Source organism: Notamacropus eugenii, chromosome 5 (assembly GCF_028372415.1).
Source record: "Notamacropus eugenii isolate mMacEug1 chromosome 5, mMacEug1.pri_v2, whole genome shotgun sequence".
Taxonomy (NCBI): domain Eukaryota; kingdom Metazoa; phylum Chordata; class Mammalia; order Diprotodontia; family Macropodidae; genus Notamacropus; species Notamacropus eugenii.
In genome coordinates, this window is record NC_092876.1 from 157,703,130 (window position 1) to 157,724,435 (window position 21,306).

The 21,306-nt window shown below is 36.4% G+C and overlaps 1 protein-coding gene across 3 annotated transcripts in view; it reads right to left on the reverse strand.

Annotated features, from left to right (window-relative positions):
• CNTN5 (contactin 5) overlaps window positions 1-21,306 on the reverse strand; it is a 1,560,624-nt gene that overhangs the window by 1,383,810 nt on the left and 155,508 nt on the right. For 2 of the 3 annotated variants that reach the window (XM_072611297.1, XM_072611299.1), the window contains exon 2: window positions 10,523-10,622. The gene's annotated coding sequence lies outside the window, so the exon portion shown is untranslated. Of the gene's footprint in view, window positions 1-10,507; window positions 10,623-21,306 lie in introns of all 3 variants that reach the window. The other variant, XM_072611298.1, reaches the window with a different exon arrangement.

The window sequence follows — 21,306 nt, forward strand, 5'->3', positions numbered from 1 at the left end:
AAAGAAAACTATTTTTCAAATCTTTTTTAACAATTAAGATAGAACTATACATTCATAATTTTATACTTCTTGCCAACTAGGATAAAATAGTTATGTAATTAGAATTATGTATCTGTTTTCTAATTAGGATAAGAGAATTATAGATTTTCTACAAGTGAAATTAGAGTTTGTAAGATCATAGGATCTGATAATGTTTAATATAAAATTTTGGAATAATCTCTTTGTTCTCTCTGAAGCAAACTCAGAGAGTGCCTCTTCCTATGTCAGCAAAAGCCAGCCAAGGCTGACTCTACATTCCTTAAGGAGACCTTTAACCTAAGACACTATCTTGAATAATGGGACGTTTTCCATATCTTAATATTTGTAGACCTACACTATGTTATGGCATGTTAATGGTAAAGAAAACACAGACATCTTAGGTCGTAATTTCTATTGAACTTTGTTTACCCTTTCCTATGTCAGTTATCTGTTTAGGGCAGGAAGCCTACCACTTATTAGTGGTGGGATTTCCGAGACATATGTTTACCCAGCTTGGAATCCCAAGGCCTGACCAATATTGCTTTGTTAATTGTCCTGTCTTACTGAATTTATGATTTGTTCAACTAGGAGAGTTCTTTTCTCACGGCAAAATGTATATAGGACAGAAGATTTCTGCACTGGGCAGCCAGAACATTTCTGGCTCCATAATGCATTATGTAACTGTTTTCTTTATGGGGAATTGATCAATTAATTAATTAAATCATAAAATGTATGCATTAGCCTGTTGCCTTTTCTTAATACAGTTTTCAGGTCAACAGATCATACATCTAGAGCTGAAAAAGAACTCAGAATAATCTAGTACTACTCTCTTTTTACAAATGGGGATACTATGCCTCAGAAATCTTCAGTGATAAAACCAAGATCATACAGGCAGTAAACAGCAGTGTTGTGATTCAATTTTGAGTCTTCTGACACCAGATACATGAATTATCCAAACTTGGAATGGGTTGTCTCAGGAGCCAGTGGGTTCTCCTTCACTAGATATCTTCAGAGGCTGATGACCAATTGTCAGGGATGCCAAAGAGAGCAGTCCTGGGAAGGTATGGATGATCTTTGAAATCCCTTCCAATTCTCAGTTTGTAGAATTAAAACATCGAACTGAGACCTGAGCCTCACAAGGCACTGTGAGTAGCCAACATTAAAGTGCTGCTGCTAGTGCTACTCCTACAGCAACTTCCATGACTACCACATTGACAATTATTATTAGTACTACAACTACTACTACTGCTGCTGCTGCTGCTGTAAAACATTGCTGTTTCTCAAATAGGTTGTTTATGTCTGAAGTTCATTTTAGAGGCACAGTTTACATTCAAATTCAATAACAGTAATTGGTTTTACTTATTTCTGTACACACACACACACACACACACACACACACACATACACATGGGCAGTTAAATGGCACAGTGGATGGAGTGGTGAGACTGGAATCAGGAAGACTAATCTTTATGAGTTTAAATCTGGCCTCAAACACTTACTAGCTCCGTGACCCTAGGCAAGTCACTTAACCATGTTTGCCTCTGTTTCCTCATCTGTAAAATGAGCTAGAGAAGGAAATGACAAACCACTCTATTATCTCTGCCAAGAAAACCCCAAATAGGATCATGAAGAGTCAGACACAACTGAAATGACTGAATAACAAAGAAATATGTGTATGTACATATATACTTATACAAACATACATATATATATATACATATTCAGATAACTAACCATACACTATTTGTTTATATTATTTCAAAGTCACCGATTTCAACTGTGTTAATAAATGAGTATTTATTATATCTCTTCAATCATATAACATAGAAGATATCTGCATGTATACAGCAAATATTCACAGGTTTGCTAAGGGTCATTCCAACCCATTTTTGTAAATAAACTGAAATGCCAAGTCAATTCCTTGCTTGCAAAAGACATTTGTATAATGATTGCATAATCAAGTTAATTCTCAACAAACACCAGCTAATAAAAGTCACTTGACTTCTTGACAAATGAGAACAATTTGCCATGTTAAGATATGGCAAGAACACTTCAAGTGGCCTGTGGGATATTCAAGGCATATGTTTTTGCAAATTTCAAGTAACTCGGCTTTTCTGTATAGGATCCTAACAAGTCGGATTATGGAAAGCAATTAATTGAAGCCAACAGAATGCACTGTTTACACTTGCTTTCCTTTCATCCTCTCCCCCTTCCCTGTTCCTTAGCTCCTTCTTTCACCCCTCAAAAAATAAAGCATACCAAAAAAAGCCTGTTGATCACTTAACTGGCATTCAAAATTTTTTTTGAGATGCATACTGTACATCTGATTTTTCCTTTTGAGCCTAGGAATGTTTGAGGAACTCACTTTAATTCACAGAGGCATAGAGTAAGGGAGCCTCAGAGATAATATTGTCCAACTTCCTGATAGTCCTGATTTTTACACATAAATGTTTAAATGGTTTGCCCAAAGGCATACAGATGGTAAATGCAAAACTGGGATTCAAACCCCAGTTAGTTAAATTCAACTCTCATTTACTAAATAAATGCCTACTGTTGGCAAGGTACTATGATAGCCATTGGTACTACAAAGATAAAAAAAAAAAACCTCATATATAGTTGCTTTCTTCACGGAGTTCCTACTCTTCTCAGGGCAGTTTTGTTATTTATTTGAGGTACAAAAAATTCCTTTCATCAAACATGTCCTATTTATATAGAATTTTAGAGTTTGCAAAGCATTGTCTCCACAAAAAATAATCTTGAAGATATATGTGTACATCAATATATATATCCATATATGTATATAGTGTTTGCGTATAATGTATGTATATAGGTATGTATATACACACATATAGATATATATTTATATATAATTACCTGTATACACGTGTGTATATGCACGCATACATATATTTATATGCAGATACATACATACACACATACAATTAAGAAAATGGAGGAAGTAGAAGGGAAGTGACTTCTTCTATACTTACATAACTAAAGGCAATATTTGTGTCCAGGTCTTTTGATTCTAAGTCCCATGTGCCTTTTATTTTCTACTCCAGTTTATGTAGGATTATGAAAGGGAGAAAAGAGAATGATTCAGCAGCCTCTACGATGGTAGAAAGAAAGCTTTGAGCACCCATGAAAGTGTTCATAGTGACTAATGTGGGAATGTACTAACCAACTAAATTTGGTGAGTCTGTCAAAATAATATCCGTAATAGATAGGGAGAAATGACTGAAATTACAGGGTAGGTGGTGTTCCAAAACTATTATGTTTGAATGTTTTTAAAATGGTGAAAAGGAAAAGAAATAAATCTTTGGAGCATTTAAAATGAATTTCTAAATAATAGGACTAGTAAAGATATTGATGATGATGAGGAGGATGAGGATGAAGATGAGGATGATGATGACAGATGGGAAACTGTCAGTGTTTTTTACTAAAGACTATAGAATGTTTTAATCAGCAATTTTGTAATTGTTTGCAAGCTAGGGGCTACAGTGGCCCTGAGAGGTATGTGTCTGAAAGTTTAGAGTTCAAGCTTGGAAAAGGACCTTAGCACCACTAATTAACTTATTTGATAACTATTGTTTTCATTTCACATTTATTTCCTAATTTATTCTCCTCTCTCTGCTAGCAAGAAAGCCATTGTTCCCTCATAAGAGTAAAAAAAAAAAATGATCAAAACCAACATAACCAGTTTGATATCAAAGGCAGATTTTTTTACCCACATTCCCATATTTCTTCAGACTCAATCTCAAAGGTTTTCTTGAGGACCAGGCTTAATCATTACAATTACATTGCATTCAGTTGTGATTGGTTGTTGTTCTTGCAATTTACAATGATGTCACTGTTTATATAGTTTTACTTATTCAGTTTGTTTCAGTTTTCATCATTTCACACAATTTTCACTTATTCTTCCCTTTTTCACATTTGTCATTTCTTATAGTACAATGATATTCATTATAATCATATACCACAATTTTGTTTAACCATCTCTAATCAATGGAAACTAATTTCTCGTTCTTTGCTACTACAAAATAGGACCTTTTACTGTTGAACACCTCCTATGGGAAAGAAATCAGTATGGACACTGGGCAAAAATTTTGAAAACAAGATTGGGGGGCAAAAATAAGAAAACTTTGAAAATAGTCAAAATATAATACATGAATTTTGTGGTAAAGAAAAAATAGCAAGTCATTTCACCTTAATCCTTGTCCTCCTCTGTAAACGAGTTAGAGTGTTATATCAGATCCTTTCTGGGTTCAAAATCTTATGACTCCAAGTCTACTGTAAAAAACAAACAAACATATGTATATATGTATGTGTATATGTGTGTATATATGTATATGTGTATATACATATATACATACACACATGTATTTTATATAATTATATATAATGTCTAAAGAATGAATAAAGGAAATGGGTTAAGACTTGCATTCAGATCTCACCTATGACACATGACGTGACCCTGGGCAAGTTCCTTAGCATCCCAGTGTCTCAGTAAATGCTCTAAGAGTATAAGTCACACAACAGGTACTGATTTGACTTAGTAGACAGAGTTTCTTCATGGATAGTTCCTATAACAATTAAATTACATAACCAGTCTAAGTTTAAACACACAACACAAAAATAATCGTTATTCCAATGGAATAATTACACCAGAGATTGAATCCAAAAATAATGGGGAAGTATAGGAGGAAAAGAATTAAACCCTCTTAGGCATTCAGAAAATGTTAAAAGTAGAAGGGCTTTGAAGGATAGGTAGTACTTTTTTCCTATCTCTTCTTTTAAAATTATATTTTATTTATTTTCAAATATCAAAGAAACCTGAGAAGACGAGCATGAGTTGATGCAGAAAGTGAAGTGAACATAACCAGGATAGAAATTCATACAGGAAGAGCAATATTGTAGAAAGGAGTAAGTATGAAAAACTTAAGATATCCATTGTCAACACAATGAACACCCATGATTCTAGAGTACCACTAAAGAAGAATGTTACCTGCTTCCTGACAGAAAGGCAACAATCAATATGCAGAATGTGACACGAATTTTTGGCTGAAAAGTGTTTCAACAGAAAAAGGGAAATGAGAATTCCACAAAGAGAAGACAATATGAGAATATGTTGAATTGGAAGTGAATGGAATTTGTTCAGAAGAAACTGAGTTCCACTATAGCACAAAAGTACATTGAGAAAAGTATTAGGAGATATGGCTGGAAAGTGAAACCAAGAACAGAATACTTAGATCGCTGAATGCCAGATTAATGGGTATTCTCTTTATTACATAAAAATGCAAACTTATATTTGTGTCACCTTTAGGTATATAAAGCCAGTTCATCATCATAACCCTGTAATTGGGCAAAAGTAATAATTTGATTCACAAAGAAACACTTATTAATTAACTACAAATTGTACTACACACTGGGGTGAGAGAATTGCAAAAATTATATAAATCAAACTTATGAAAATTGACTTCATTTTGAGCTTTAATTGTCCTTTTCCAAAGAATTCCATTTGTTTGTTAATCATGGTAATTAACTGACAACCTGTTTCATGTCTGAGAAAGTCTACCTGCTCACTCTCCCCACTTCTAACTACTGAAACTCATTCATTCCCCTCCCAACTCAGAAAGTCCCCATTCTTTCCTCCAATTAGAAATCAGATTACCTCATCTTGTATCCCGGTTTATATCCTGTTAATTGTTTTCTGTTAATGCATAAAAAATTGTCTCCTCCCTGTGTTTGGGGTCCATTGTCAAGCTGAGATACCCTGGTCTCTATTTATTATGTAACTGGCATATGTCGTTTAATAAATTGATATGTTCAAAAACTCAGTCCTCTGTTTCCTCAGTTATTTCTATTTTCTCCCATCACAGGGTCTACAAAGATCAAAATAAAGTAATTCCTGAACTCAAGGAGCTTAAATCATCTTGGTGAATTAAATATGGTACACTTAAATAAAAAGTAAATGCAAAGTAACTAGAGATATCAGGAAAGACCTCTGGAAATAGGTGGAAAATGAGCTGTTCTGAGAGGCATAGTAGGGATTTAAGATGAGAGAATACCTATCAGACACAGAGGATTGATTATGCAAAGGTTAATGTTGGGGAATTTTTTTTAAATTTATTTATTTAACTTTTAACATTCATTTTCACAAAATTTTGGGTTACAAATTTTCTCCCCTTTTATCCCCTCCCCCCCCAAACACCAAGCATTCTAATTGCCCCTGTGACCAATCTGCTCTCTCTTCTATCATCCCTCTCTGCCCTTGTCTCCGTCTTCTCTTTTGTCCTGTAGGGCCAGATAGCTTTCTATACCCCTTTACCTGTATTTCTTATTTCCTAGTGGTAAGAACATTACAGTTGATCCTAACACTTTGAGTTCCAACTTCTTTACCTCCCTCCCTCTCCACCCCTTCCCTTTGGAAGGCAAGCAATTCAATATAGGCCAAATCTGTGTAGTTTTGCAAATGACTTCCATAATAGTTGTGTTGTATAGGACTAACTATATTTCCCTCCATCCTATCCTGTCCCCCATTACTTCTATTCTCTTTTGATCCTATCCCTGCCCATGAGTGTCGACCTCGAATTGCATTCTCCTCCCCATGCCCTCCCTTCTATCATCCCCCCCACCCTGCTTGTCCCCTTGTCCCCCACTTTCCTGTATTGTGAGATAGGTTTTCCTACCAAAATGAGTGTGCATTTTATTCTTTCCTTTAGTGGAATGTGATGAGAGTAGACTTCATGTTTTTCTCTCACCTCCCCTCTTTATCCCTCCACTAATGAGTCTTTTGCTTGCCTCTGTTATGAGAGATAATTTGCCCATTTCAATTTCTCCCTTTCTCCTCCCAATATCTTTCTCTCTCACTTCTTGATTTCATTTTTTTTTTAAGATATGATCCCATCCTCTTCAATTCACTCTGTGCACTCTGTCTCTATGTATGTGTGCGTGTATGCATGTGTGTGTGTGTGTACTCCCACCCAGTACCCAGATACTGAAATGTTTCAAGAGTTACAAATATTGTCTTTCCATGTAGGAATGTAAACAGTTCAACTTTAGTAAGTCCCTTATGACTTCTCTTTGCTGTTCACCTTTTCATGCTTCTCTTCATTCTTGTGTTTGAAAGTCAAATTTTCTTTTCAGCTCTGGTCTTTTCATCAAGAATGCTTGAAAATCCTCTATTTCATTGAAAGACAATTTTTGCCCCTGAAATATTATACTGAGTTTTGCTGGGTAGGTGATTCTTGGTTTTAGTCCTAGTTCCTTTGACTTCTGGAATATCCTATTCCATGCCCTTCAATCCCTTAATGTAGAGGCTTGTGTTATCCTGATTGTATTTCCACAATACTTGAATTGTTTTTTTCTAGCTGCTTGCAATATTTTCTCCTTGACCTGGGAACTCTGGAATTTGCCCACAATGTTCCTAGGAGTTTCTCTTTCTGGATCTCTTTCAGGCGGTGTTCTGTGGATTCCTTGAATATTTATTTTGCCCTCTGGTTCTAGAATCTCAGGGCAGTTTTCCTTGATAATTTCATGAAAGATGATGTCTAGGCTCTTCTTTTGATCATGGCTTTCAGGTAGTCCCAAAATTTTTAAGTTGTCTCTCCTGAATCTATTTTCCAGGTCAGTTGTTTTTCCAATGAGATATTTCACATTATCTTCCATTTTTCCATGCTTTTGGTTTTGTATTGTGATATCATGCTTTCTCACAAAGTCCTTAGCCTCCATCTGTGCCATTCTAGTTTTGAAAGAACTATTTTCTTCAGTGAGCTTTTGAATCTCCTTTTCCATTTGGCTAATTCTGCTTTTGAAAGCATTCTTCTCCTCATTGGCTTTTTGAACCTCTTTTGCCAATTGAGTTAGGCTAGTTTTCAAGGTGTTAATTTCTTCAATATTTTTTTGGGTCTCCTTTAGCAGGGAGCTGATCTGCTTTTCATGCTTTTCTTTCATCTCTCTCATTTCTCTTCCCAGTTTTTCCTCCACCTCTCTAACTTGATTTTCAAAATTCTTTTTGAGCTCTTCCATGGTCTAAGCCCATTGGGTGGTCTGGGACACAGAAGCCTTGATTTCTGTGTCTTTGCCTGATGGTAAGCATTGTTCTTCCTCATCAGAAAGGAAGGGAGGAAATGCCTGTTCTCCAAGAAAGTAGCCTTCAATAGTCTTATTTCTTTTTCCTTTTCTGGGCATTTTCCCAGCCAGTGACTTGACCTCTGAATATTCTCCTCACACCCACCTCACCTCCTGGTCCTCCCAGCCAGCGTTTGGGGACTGAGATTCAAATGCTGCTTCCAGCCTTAGGGCTTTTGGTGGGGGCAGGGCTGCTATTCAGTGTGAGAATTAAGTTCAGGTGCTGAGGTGGGGGCAGGGCCGCCTCTCAGGCTCAGTTCCCTCAGGGGGTTTATGCACAGACCTTCCACAATGGATTCAGGCTCCCGCCCGCTTGGGGAGCCCCTGTCTGCAGCTGCCTCTCAGCTTCTACCTCCCGGGGGGGCCCGAATCATGGGGGCACCCCACTCCCCTCTCGACCCACCAAAGAGACTCTCTCACCGACCCCCACCACCTGTGGGTGGAGGGAATTGTGTGGCCGCTGGAGATCCCTTCCCTGAAGCCTGCTCGGATCTGTATCTCTTGGTGCCGCGGCCACAGCAGGTCCAGGCTGGGCTCCACGTCTGCAACGCGAGGGACCTTTTGCGAGAGGCTTGCAGGTCCCTCTGTGGGTGGAGGGACCCACGTGGCCGCTGGAGATCCCGTCCCTGAAGCCCGCTCGGATCTTTTCTTCTCGGTGCCGCGGCCACAGCAGGGTTGCACTCAGCTCCCAGTCCCTGCGCCCAGTCCGCAGAGCGAAGGACCCTCCGCCAGAGGTTTGCAGGTCTCTCCAGAACAGAAATCTCCCTCGCTCCAATATTCTGTGGCCTCTGGGTGCAGAATTCGTCGTGAGTTACTCCCCTATAGCCATTCTATGGGTTGTGGGTTCAGAGCTATGTGTATGTGCGTCTTTCTACTCTGCCATCTTGGCTCCACCTCCGAGAATTTTTTTTTTACAAGTAACATCTAGCAGTCAGTGGGATGACACATATATAGGACTTTGTAAACTCAAAATTCTACAGAAATGTCACTTGTGATTTTTATTATTATTTTCTAATGGGCACATGTAGGGTTAATGAAGGGAGAAATATTGGAGGCAAGAAAAACAGTTAAGAGATTACTAAAATGTTGCAGGTGAGAAGTAATACAAGTTCAACCCAGCGAAGTAAAAAGGAGTGCCACAGATATCACAGAAGGAATAGTACATGAATCCATCCCATTTCTTCATTGCAAACCTCTTTCAAAATTTTATAGATCAATATTTGTTACTGAATAATGCTACAGGAATGATTTAATTGTGGAAAAAAGATAATGAGAAACACAAGTAAGTCAAGATATTTTACCAAATTAGTGACTTTGCTCTGAAAAAAATGGCTTATAGCCCTTTAACCCTCAGCCCAGTACTTATTATAGTGTAATTACTTTTATATAAACTTTCTCCCCAGCCAGATTTCTAGTCCATAGTATTCTAACCATACATCACTGAACAAGTCTGGTTCTTAGACTATTCTCTTCCAATCTGGCCTGTATTGAACTAGGTTTTTGGTTTTTAGTGGGGGCTTTTTGGAGTGAAAGAATCACAGAATTTTAGAGTTGAAGTGTGACCTAGTCTAATAGAAATCCAAAAGTAATTCTTATTCTAATATACTTGAAAAGTAGTCATGGACATGAGTTTATTTACCAAGCTGGAGTGCCAGTTCAGTATAATCTAACTATATGTCAGAGATCTCACTCTCTGGGCACATTTATTCTCTAGTGCGGTGTTTCTTAAACTGTGAGTTGAAACCCCATATGGGGTAACGTAACTGAATGTGGAGGTCATGAAAAATTTGTCAACAGTAAAAGGTTTCTGAATGCACAACAACCAAAAATTAATTCAAAATGAAAGGTGTAATGAATCCAAGGTGTTTCTGACAATGCTTGCCCATGTCACATTGTGAGACTTCACTGTAGCCTTGGTTCTGAACACAGCATTGAAGATTATAAAATCAAAATATCAATCAATCCTAAAAAAAACATTGACGATGCTCAGTGTTCTGCAGTATAAAATATTCCACCAAGATTTAATTCCTTATGTAAAAATAAACATCCAACTCATTAGCATGCAAATTTGTTTTCATCTTTAATAAGTGATGAAGTTATAGGTATACCAAAGAATTATTTTAAAATAAATTTCTTTATGATTTTCCGTAAATGTTGGATTTGTTTATGTATTTTATATACCTATATGCCCAGGGACACATAAAATATCTTGGGTGAAAAGGGGTCTCGAGTGGAAAAAGTTTGAGAAGTCCTGCTCTGGTGGCAGCACTAAATATCAGAATTCTTGATCTACCTATGCCCATTGTCCAAGTGATTCTTCAACTAGAAGAAATAAGAAATAACTAAAGAAACAAATTACCTTGTATAAAATTACCTTTAATGATGATCTTGGCTCATGATCATTTCAGGTGTGTATTCAAGTCCTGGCTCAGATATTCAAGTCTTTTAATTTCTTGGAGTTTCCCTTTTCTCATCTGAAAAATGTGGGAAATGATATTTGAATATCCTAACTCAGAGACTGTTGGGAAGAAAAATACTTTGTGCAAAACTAGTTAAAGAAAGTTTGTCAAGACAATCAACTAAACAAAGTCATTCCCAAAACAGTTAAGGTAGAAAGGACAAAATACAGGCGATGATATGAAAAAATATAAAAATTATACTAACAAATTATTTTTTCTACCAATGGCAGTTGAACAAGTCCACCATACTTGGACCCTAACCTGACAATCATTGAGTTATTTACAGAGAGGAGTAGATTTGGCACGAAATAAGAACAAAGATGGGAAAACAACTGACCAAGCACATTTAAATTAGATGCTTGTTGGAATTGTGAAGATTTTGTGGTATCCATATATAACATATTTTAGGAGGTGAAGTTCTCTGACATTTATGCTTACTTCCTACCTATCTAAAATTTCTATGACTACATATCTATACTAGGGATACATCAATACCTATATCTGAACCTCTGGTGCCAATGCCCAAACCCCTCTCTCTGTTTCTCGCTTAGTACATTCTTATTTTCATCTTTCTCAACACTACCACTTCCTCCAATGCTCCACTCCTGATCTACCTGACCCCTTACACAGTGTTCTCCGGAATGTCTGCACCATTATTAATAAACGTTCTTCTATCTCAAACCAATTTCTCTGTCACTCTTTCCAAATTCTGGCATTCATTGAGACCTTGCTCCTTCCTGATGGTGCTGAATTGTTGCACTTTCATTACCCTTCCTCTGCACTCAGTCACAGTTGAAGAGTCAGAATGCAATTATCTCTGTTGTCACTTTTAGATTCTAGCATCCTCATGTAGCTCCTTCCTGTGAGATTCACAGATCCAAAATCATCACCCAATTCAAATCCTGGGAAGCCACTACGTATCAACCTCCAGAACATTCTCTTTTTTTCATCAATGAATTCATTTCCTGGTTCACAGCCTTTCTCCCCATCCCAGATCCTACACTCATACTAAGGGGCTTCAAAATAGATATCAAAGCTCTCAACTACTATAACTTCCCAAAATTTCAATCTACTCAACTCCCACACACAGTCATTTATACTCTCATTCTTTCTACATTTCATTTGTTCCATTTCCATGTTTATGAACTCTGAAATTCCATTATCTGGTCTCAATATTTTACTGTTCCATCTTCTCCTATGTCTTTTGAAACCAATTCTCTTCTTCATCCTCACCATAGTTTTCTTTCCTTCTGTACTTCAGTTCTTTTTCAGGTAATGATCCATTTATAGATGAAACTTTACTTCTTCTGACCCCTTGGTGAATCAGTTAAACTCTACACTATCCTCTATATTCAAATAGTTTGCCTCCTCATCTTATTATAGTCATGCCTTATGAAACCCAAATCTTATATTAATCCCAATATTCATCCCTATTACTCTTATTCATTTGCTACTGTACAGAGGTAGAGAAACTAATGAAAACGTGTTGAATGAGTCCACTACAAATTTGTCACATAATCTTAACTGGGTTATCAGTGCAGCAAGACACTCACTTTATATTTTCCTAATAAATGATCTATCATACTATAATGGCTTTAAATGTTTTCATCTCTCCTTAAACCTCCAGTGGCATTTCCTCCGTCGCCTTCTCAACTGAGAATTTCATGTTTTATGTCAGAAGAAAACAATGAGATCATTCAAAGAAAGCTTCTTCTTTGTTTCCAATCTCACTCAGAGTCTTCCCTCATATCACTCAGAACTCTTCCCTCACTATTTCTGCCCATCTCCATGTCTTACATGAAGAAGTAACCATTTTCTTTTCCAAGGTGACACACATTCTCTCTCTCTCTTTCCATTCTACTTTGACCCCATTCTTTCTCATCTTTTCCAGCAAAATGTCCCCTCCATCATCATCACATTCTCTCTAATCTTCAGTCTCTCCCTATCTACTGATTCTTTCCCTGCTGCTGACAAATATGCTTATATCTGCCTCATCCTAATACAAAAGCAAAACAAAAGATAAACAACAAAATATCTCACTTGATCTGACTATCCGTACCAGTTATTATTCTGTATCTCTTAATTATGTCTTGCTTTTGCTTTTATCCATATGATTGGTCCTTTTCAGTCTCCTTAGCTGGATCATAATCATTAACCATGGGTTTTCCCAAGGACATGAGCACTCTTTTCACTCTACAGTCTCTAGCTTGTTGTTCACTCTACAGTTTCATCAGTTTCTGTGAGGTCAATCATTATTACCTCTATGCAGATGATTCTTAGATTTATATATCAAGTCCCAACTTTCACCTCATTTCCAGTGCCACATTGCCAAATGCCTTCTTTAACAAGATGTGCCACAGGCATTTCAAACGCAGTATGTCAAAACCAGAACTCATCTTTCTCCTAAACCATTCTAACTTTCTCACTACTGTCACAGGCATAACTATCCTCCCAATCTTTCTACTCACATAGATACCACCCTAGAACACCCTCATTACCTCATGATTGAACCATTGCAATATTTTCTCCTTGTCTTACCAATCTTATCCATTCCATGATTAACTGCCAAAGTGATTTTTTTTCTCTTTAAGAAAATTAGAAAAGTTCTGGACATGTCATTTCCGTCCCCCAACTCAATAAAATCCAGTTGTTTCCTATTATTTCCAAGATCAAATAGAAAAACTATAGTTTTTAAAGCCTTTCATAATCAAGACTGTTTTTTGGGGGAAAATGGAACCCTTTTTATGATGTCACATAAATACTTTGCTAAAAGCTTATTGAGCAATAATCAGTGTAGGCATACACTTTGCTTGGGCTTGTGAACAATAGTAGTAGGAACTCCCCAACCCTTTAGGGTTAGCTATGGCACACAGTATGTTAGTAGTTAGTCACTTTCAGGGACCCAGACCATTAATGGAAAGAGGATTTAGACAAGCAGCCCTAGGTGGGAGCTATATATTAATTAATTGTAGAAATACTAAATGAAACTATCTGTAGAGAAGAATTGGCTTTATTCAAATGATATTCAACAATGGATAATGTCTTTACAACTTCACAACTGAATGAAAGATGTAGCTAATATTAGATCCCAACTTGTATACTTTTAATTGATTATGAAAAAAGGATTTAATTGAAAGGTATGAAAGGTTGTTTTTCATCAATGTGCTTCTAATCCATATAACCAAATTATTCAAGATTATATTAAAATGTAGTAGTAGAAATAATCCTATTCAAAATGACTTTATAGTCATAAAAATAAAGTAAGGTATAAAAGATGAAAATGAATGCTCATCAGATATGTCTGATGATAAAAAATCACTACAACATCTAAGCTGAAGAAAGTTTCCCTGTGTGAGGTCTTCCAGATACTTCTATTTTCAGAAGACACTACTGGCTATAGCAAGACCAGGATCATTGGGGAAGCTCTTAAAAGAGATCTGAAATTATTCAAATGAGTATGGATAGATTACACAAGAAAGACCAAGTGGATATAGAATGTCAATTTCCAAGATTACTATAAGCATTGGGATTGATAACATATAATTGTCATTTACCAGTTTGTAAATCTAGGATAGAAAGTACATGTAAACAATTTTATCTCATAAATGAACAGGAGAGGAGCAGCCTGAATTGCCTTTGGGAAATTACAAATCTCCTTTTAATGACTCCAATTTTCCCATGAAAGCAAAAGTCCATCTTTATAATACTAACATTCTACCAATGTTTTATAATAATGAACCACTGAATACAATAGTCTCTGAAGAATTTAAAATGAGTATCCCACAAAGTACAAATGTGTAAGCAGGCTACAATAGACAGCCAACTAGAATTGAAAGATGTTATTGAGGAACTGTATCACTACAAGAATAGATGGGCTGGTCACATGGTAAGAGTAAGGTATGACAGGAGGAAAGCCAGAGTGCTAGTAACCTTTCAGTGGCAGGAGAGAGTAAGGAAAGCTTCTGGTACGTTGAGCAAATGCCTTGCCACAAATATATGAGAAAACATAGGCTATCTAAGATGAGCAGATATAGAAGAGCTGCATTCTGAATCACAAAAGTGAATATTAATAGAGATCAAAAGTCTACCTGAATATATAAAGATTAAGACAAGAGGAGATATAATATGTAAGGATTAATATGTGTGTGTTCGTCCTTCATTTCCGAAGAAGACCATGCCATCAGAGAAATGATGACATGACTTGCACTTGACTTTGTTTTGAGTGAGCGAGGGCCGTGCAGGTCACCAGCCTCACTTCTCCTCCAGAGCCATCTGAATCCAGTGACCAGATATTCATCAGGATGCCTGGAGATGACCCAGGATGAGGCAATTGGGGTTAAGTGACTTGCCCAAGGTCACACAGCTAGTAAGTGTCAAGTGTCTAGGTGAGATTTGAACTAAGGTCCTCCTGACTCCTGCACTGGCGCTCTATTCACTGCACCACCTAGCTGTCTCCAAGGATTAACATATATAATTATGTAATCTTTATATAATTATATGTAAGGATTAAGTACAAGAAGCAGTTTAAAAGTATGTCATTATAACTATATTCTTTACTCCAATATGTAGTTTTTGTTGAAAAGGGAGTCCATAGCATATATCCAATGCAATATTTGATACAACTACATATTATGTTGTTCAAAAGAAAGTTATGTCATTCACTTACAGTTATTTAGTGGTTACCATGCATAGAAAATGGAACTAAGCTACTAGTTAGATAGGCAATGAATAAATACATATTAAAAAATGTGGATATTTCTGATCTGTGGTTTTTAAGGCTTTGTCTTTCTCAGCCCACCAAACTATGTTTTCTCTAACCACACATTTTTCTCTCCCTTGTCTATATTCTCTCTATGGTGTCCCTTCTTTGAAATTCCATATATTTTAATCTCCTATTCCAAGCCAGAAACTTCCACTTTCCTAAATGACTGTCTCTGGCTATGCCATCAGTGGTTGGAAATCCCTCAAACTGGTCTAAAGACTTGAAATTGCCCTAACTCCAGAGCTTTTTACACTATCATTTTTCATGGTCAGGAGTGTTTCAATTGGCACACTAAATTGGTCCCATGGCTTCTTGGAATCCCTCTTACTGCCATGACCTGAAGGCTATCATGCCCAAGGCTCCCTGGTGATACCTCTGTTTATATCCATTCCCTGACCTTTTGAAATTCCTCAGGGAAGTTCCCAGTTCTAATTCCAGAGAAGTGTCTTAATACCCTTCTATTCTTGCTTCTGATGACAACCTTTCCTTGTTTCCTTGGTTCTCTCAAGATAAATGGACAACAAATAGCTAACTGGAAGTCATCTGTTTAAATTTTGTACCACTGAATTTTAGAAAAATGAAGGTAAGCTACACAATGCATAATGAGTAAAAATGATATTTAAAAACATAATGGTGTGAGACCTACAGGAAGGCCTCTAGCATGTGTGGTAGATCCTCAGTGGAAGACGAATCAAAGAATGTGGACAGATGCCAGCAGGCTGCAGAGGCATGAATGGGTTGAGATCTGTATCCATGGATGGGATTAGCTATAAGAATTTGATCAACCATTCTCTGGAGTATTGAGGGATGAAGGAGAAAAGCAATAGTAAACCAGTCATCATGAAGGACTTGAAAAGCTTAAAGGAAGATTTTATCTTCTTTCCTGAGCTCAACACTTCACCTCTGCCTCTAGCAGCAGAGTAGCAGCTTGCCATCTTTGGTGCAGAGAAAAAACTTGCCCTGGTTTGCTCCTTTATTCTTTCTGTCAGCCTGGTGAGTAGAGAATCTCTGTTTTACTGATTCGAAATTGGGGTTACCAAGTGCCTCTAGGAGTGGGGAAGAGCCATGGCATCTATTCAAGTAGTAGATTGCCACTTAGCCCAATTCCTCTGCTCCTGGCATCCCCTGTACACACACATCTGCTTTGAGGGAGGTTTGTTACAGAGACTCTGCAGTGGCAAAATCAGCCAAGCAGTTAATCAGCAGCATTTCTGAGAACCCCTAACGTGCACTGATTGCTATATCAAAAGCAATCCCATGCAGAGGTATTCTTCTGTCTGTTTTTGTTTTGTGCTTTAAAGAAGAAGACGGCAAATGAGGGAGGCAGCTGGCATGGATGCATTTCTATGACTTCAGGACTGAATTGCAATGACTGTTGTGTTATCTAGGCATCACTGACCATCTCTCAACTTCTCTCACTCTTTTTCTCTCCTTTCCCCCTCTGCACATGCATTTACATGTTCATAGAACTTAGAGACATAGAATAGAGAGGTTTAAGTTTCAATGAGAGCTCTGTGGAAAGGAGGCCAGTCAGATGGGAAAAAAGGAATTCTTTCAATAACACTATCCAAAATGCTGCGATGCCATCATGTTTGGCATACACCTGAACAGTCAGAACACCTAGCAAACAGTAATGAGATTAATTAGAGGAGTATTTAGGTTATTCACTCTTGTGGAAAGTTTCTATTGAAGCTGTTAATAAGATTTCTTGATAAAAGCCTTAATTAACAAGGTCTTAATCTCTCTACAAAACCTTTTCCAAAAATCATTTCCATGGTTAAATTACAACTTTCAGTGTAGGTCACTGCTGATGAATAAAAGGTATATTCCCCCTGCCTTCTGCTAACCTGAGCCATATTAAGGAAGGGGGAAGTTAATTCTAAATTGGAAATCAATTTGAGAACTATACAGATTAAATGAAATGACATGAATTGCATCATTTTCATTCCCTATCTCCTAGGTTAATTAATTATACATTAGATTTTCTGCTTCTTGTGATCCTTGAAGATTTTTACTATGAACCATAAATACAGACCAGGAAGTTGTATTGGAAGAACTACACAACCTAGTGATAATACTGCAAGTTATTTAAAAAGATGGGAATTACATTTTTATGTGGAAGATGCTTCTAACATACACATTTTTATAATTGTGGAGATGCATAATAAGTACAACTATTGTACCAGAGATGAACAAAATGAGAGATACTAAGATTAATAGCCATAGTCACCTAATGGGACAGTAATGAGGCAGCATGACATAGGGGATAGAGTGTTGGACTCCTGCCTCCAAAGTCAGGAAGACCTGAGGTCATATCATGCCTCAGATAATAGCTTTGTGACTAAGGAAGTTGCTTAACTTGCCTTGGCCTCAGGTCCCCATTTATAAAATGAGAGGGTTGATCTTAATAGTTTCCAAGGTCCCTTTTAACTTGAATTTATTATTCCATGGTTCCTTCCACTTAAAAGTAGGAACAGTATTTTGTCTATGAGTAATCTGAGAATTGATTTTTCGGAATGAACATCACTCTTATAAAACAGTTTATCTGAAAATGACAATGCCCCTTATTCCATACAACTCCCCAACTTCATTATTTCTAAAGCTGAAATTTTCTGATTCAGTGTATTCTTTCCTCTTCCCATATATATATATATATATATATATACACACACAAACATATACAAATATGTGTGTATATATTCCAACATATATACACATACACATATATGAGTTTTGTTCCTGTGAGAAACAATGAACTTAATATTCTTGCTCAATTTATGAACAGAAATTATATGAACAAATGGATCCTGTGTCCTTCATTGAAAGGTATAAAAGTATTATGAAAAACCACAAAGTCGATATCATATTCCTTGGGAAATATAAAATTAAAACTTCCTAATATATTTCCTTTGTGAAACTTTTAGAATAAGACTAAAGAAGAAAAAAGCAGAGATTTGTAACTCAAACTGTAATGTAGAATTCCCTTCCCAATTAGGAAAAAAGACTAAATTTTAACCTATATCAGATTTCAACACCTGAAGACTTTCTGTCTGAAAATGTAATCATTTTTCTTTCAACAGTTCAACTTTTTGAGAATGTTGATAGTCCTTTTTGAATGAAACTCTTTTGACTGAAAGACATGATGGCATTGGAGTACCAAAGACCTGAGTTCAAATTCTACCTGTGACACATCAACAAATGAACAAAAAATTATCATAAGCTCACTAGCTACCAGGAATTGCTCTAAGAGTTAAGGATACAAATATAAAGAAACAATTACTACTTTCAGTGAACTTTCATTCAAATGGAGGAGACAACAAATATGTCTGTGTGTGTGTGCGTGCACACAATACACACACATATATAATCATGTACACATGTATACGTATATGCATTCATATATACATACATCCTAATATATAAAATTTAGAAACGATACATATACTTGTTATGGGACATGACTTTGAACCCTGCTTCTGAAACATGATAGCTGTTTGACTACTTAAACATGTCGATTTACATTATTGTGACTTAGAAAATCTCTGACTATAAGTCACTGCATTGGTAGAGAGAATTTCCAAATTTTTATAATCAGAGCAAATTTCTTTTCTAATTTTAGTTCTTTGTCTTATATAAATGTTTCTCTGCTTCCACCTTAGCACATTTCTTTATAAATAAGAGGCACTTGGTAAATATTATTATAGCAATATGAAATTAGTCAAATTTATACAAAATTAAGTATATATAGATGATGACATTTTTATATAATTTGTGTGCATATACATGGTGAGAGAGAGAGAAAGAGAGAAAACGTGTTTATTTTATTTTAAAACCTTAAGCAGTAGGCTCTACTAAGCATTAATTAAGCAAAACAGTAAAAAGTTTTATGACCAAAATGTGGAAAAAAAATTAGTACCAAACTTTATGCATCTATAGTTCAACTCACTTTGGGAGAAGAGGAAAAAAATACATAATGCATCATTGTGGTCTCTGTGGACAAGTAATAGATACTTGTTGGCTGACTAATCAATTTAATTTAATTTAAACTTGGTTACAAGCACAATATTTGGGGATCCCATGGTAGAACTCCTGAAAAATAATACTCAGTGGAATATTTTACTTCCTATTTTGTATTTCAGGTCATAAAACATAATTCTTAAACTAATTCATATTTTTGAATTGTTAGGGATGTTGCAACAATCAGCTAATAGTTTAAAGTTCTCCTTAAAATCAAGAAGAATAAACACAGAACTAGATAGAATTCCAATACAATGTGTATCTGTACTTCTTTCTGTGGCTTTGGACAAGTGATATAAACTTGGCAATCAACTAATAGATCACATCCTGACCAGGAATCTGAATTGAAAATCATTTGATCTTTGAATTTATGGGAATAGGAAATTTCTCATGAGCAAATTTCCTCTGCTAATGTAGAACAGTGTATTTTCTTTCATATCTATTCTTTAGCATTTCCTGGGGTCACTGAGCAGTTAAACACCTTTCCCAGAATCATAAAGCCAGCAAATTTTATACTTGAATCCATGTCTCCCTGACTAGGGGGTCAGATCTCTATTCACTAAGCTGTTCTACCTCTCGAGACCTAAAAGAAAAAAAAAAAAGAGTATTAGGTTTTATGATGTATGGAGTGGGACATTAGATGATGAACTGAAATATTTGAATCTGGGATTTTTAAACTACATATGCTGTTGTTGGTTCCTTATAAGGAGTTTATATGTTTCATTTAGGATGTTTTACAGTGTTCTAGTGCTTAGTACAATGTCATCCAGAAACAGGCGTTTGTAAAAACATCTCACCATTCATAAGGAATTCTTCTTCCATTTGAAATCTGCCATGGACATTCTCTATGATGATAGCAAGCACATTTGGACACCATGAGGAATGGCATAGAGAAACAGTATAAAGGATGTCATTAGAGAGGTTTATTATAGGAAATATTGGGCTATTTTTGGAGTAAGAGGAAGGAAAACTTCGGAAGGCAGCAAAGTCCACAGCATGAGAGGATAGAAGGAATAAAGGAAAGAAACATTTATTTATTTGCTGTATACCAGGCACTGTGATAAGCACTTTACAAATATCTCATCTGATCCTCGAAAGAGCTCTGGGAGGTAGGAGCTGTTATTATCCCCATTTTTCAGTTGAAGAAATTGAGGTAAACAGAGAGTAAGTTACTTGCCCAAGGGGTCAGATTTGGATTCAGGTATTTCTCACTTGAAGTCCAGTGCTCTATCCACTAGATCATCTTGCTGCCTCTAGTCAGAGGACTTGGGTTCAGATTTTGCATCTGTTGTGTACTATCTATGTAATATTGGTAAAGTCAATTAACTTTCGAGAAAAAGAGAAACTTTGGTTCTCTATTTCATCAATCATAAAATGATGAGGTTGAGTAGTCTGACCTCAAGGGGGTCCTCCATGCTCTATTCAATGATCTTATGATGGAAGGTCTATTTGCTCCATTGTTATCCAGAAACTATCAAGGGATCTAGTGGAAGACCTCCATTGTATTTAGTAGATCCCCTCATGTGGGAAAACATGGAAAAGAATAACACAAGGAATCAAAGTGTAGGTAGACAGTGGTTTGTGCTGTGGCAGGCTAAACTTATAAAGATTACTTTCAGCAGGAACAGCAGCTTACTTTTATATAGTATTTTAAATTCAGTCAGTCAATAAGTATGGGAGAATGTATTAAGCATTTACTATGTGCCAGGCACGGTGCTAAGCACTAGGAATATAAACGAAGGCAAAACATCCCCGGCCTCAAGGAACATGCTTTCTTTGTTTGTCAAGCCCCCCTCCCCCTTTTCTTTTAAATGACTTAAGACATGGTATTAAGGGGTGAGGAATTTTCAAAAAGCTACATAAATATTTCTTTTAAGATTTTCAGTGAAAAAAACAGGGAAAACACCCAGTACATTTGGT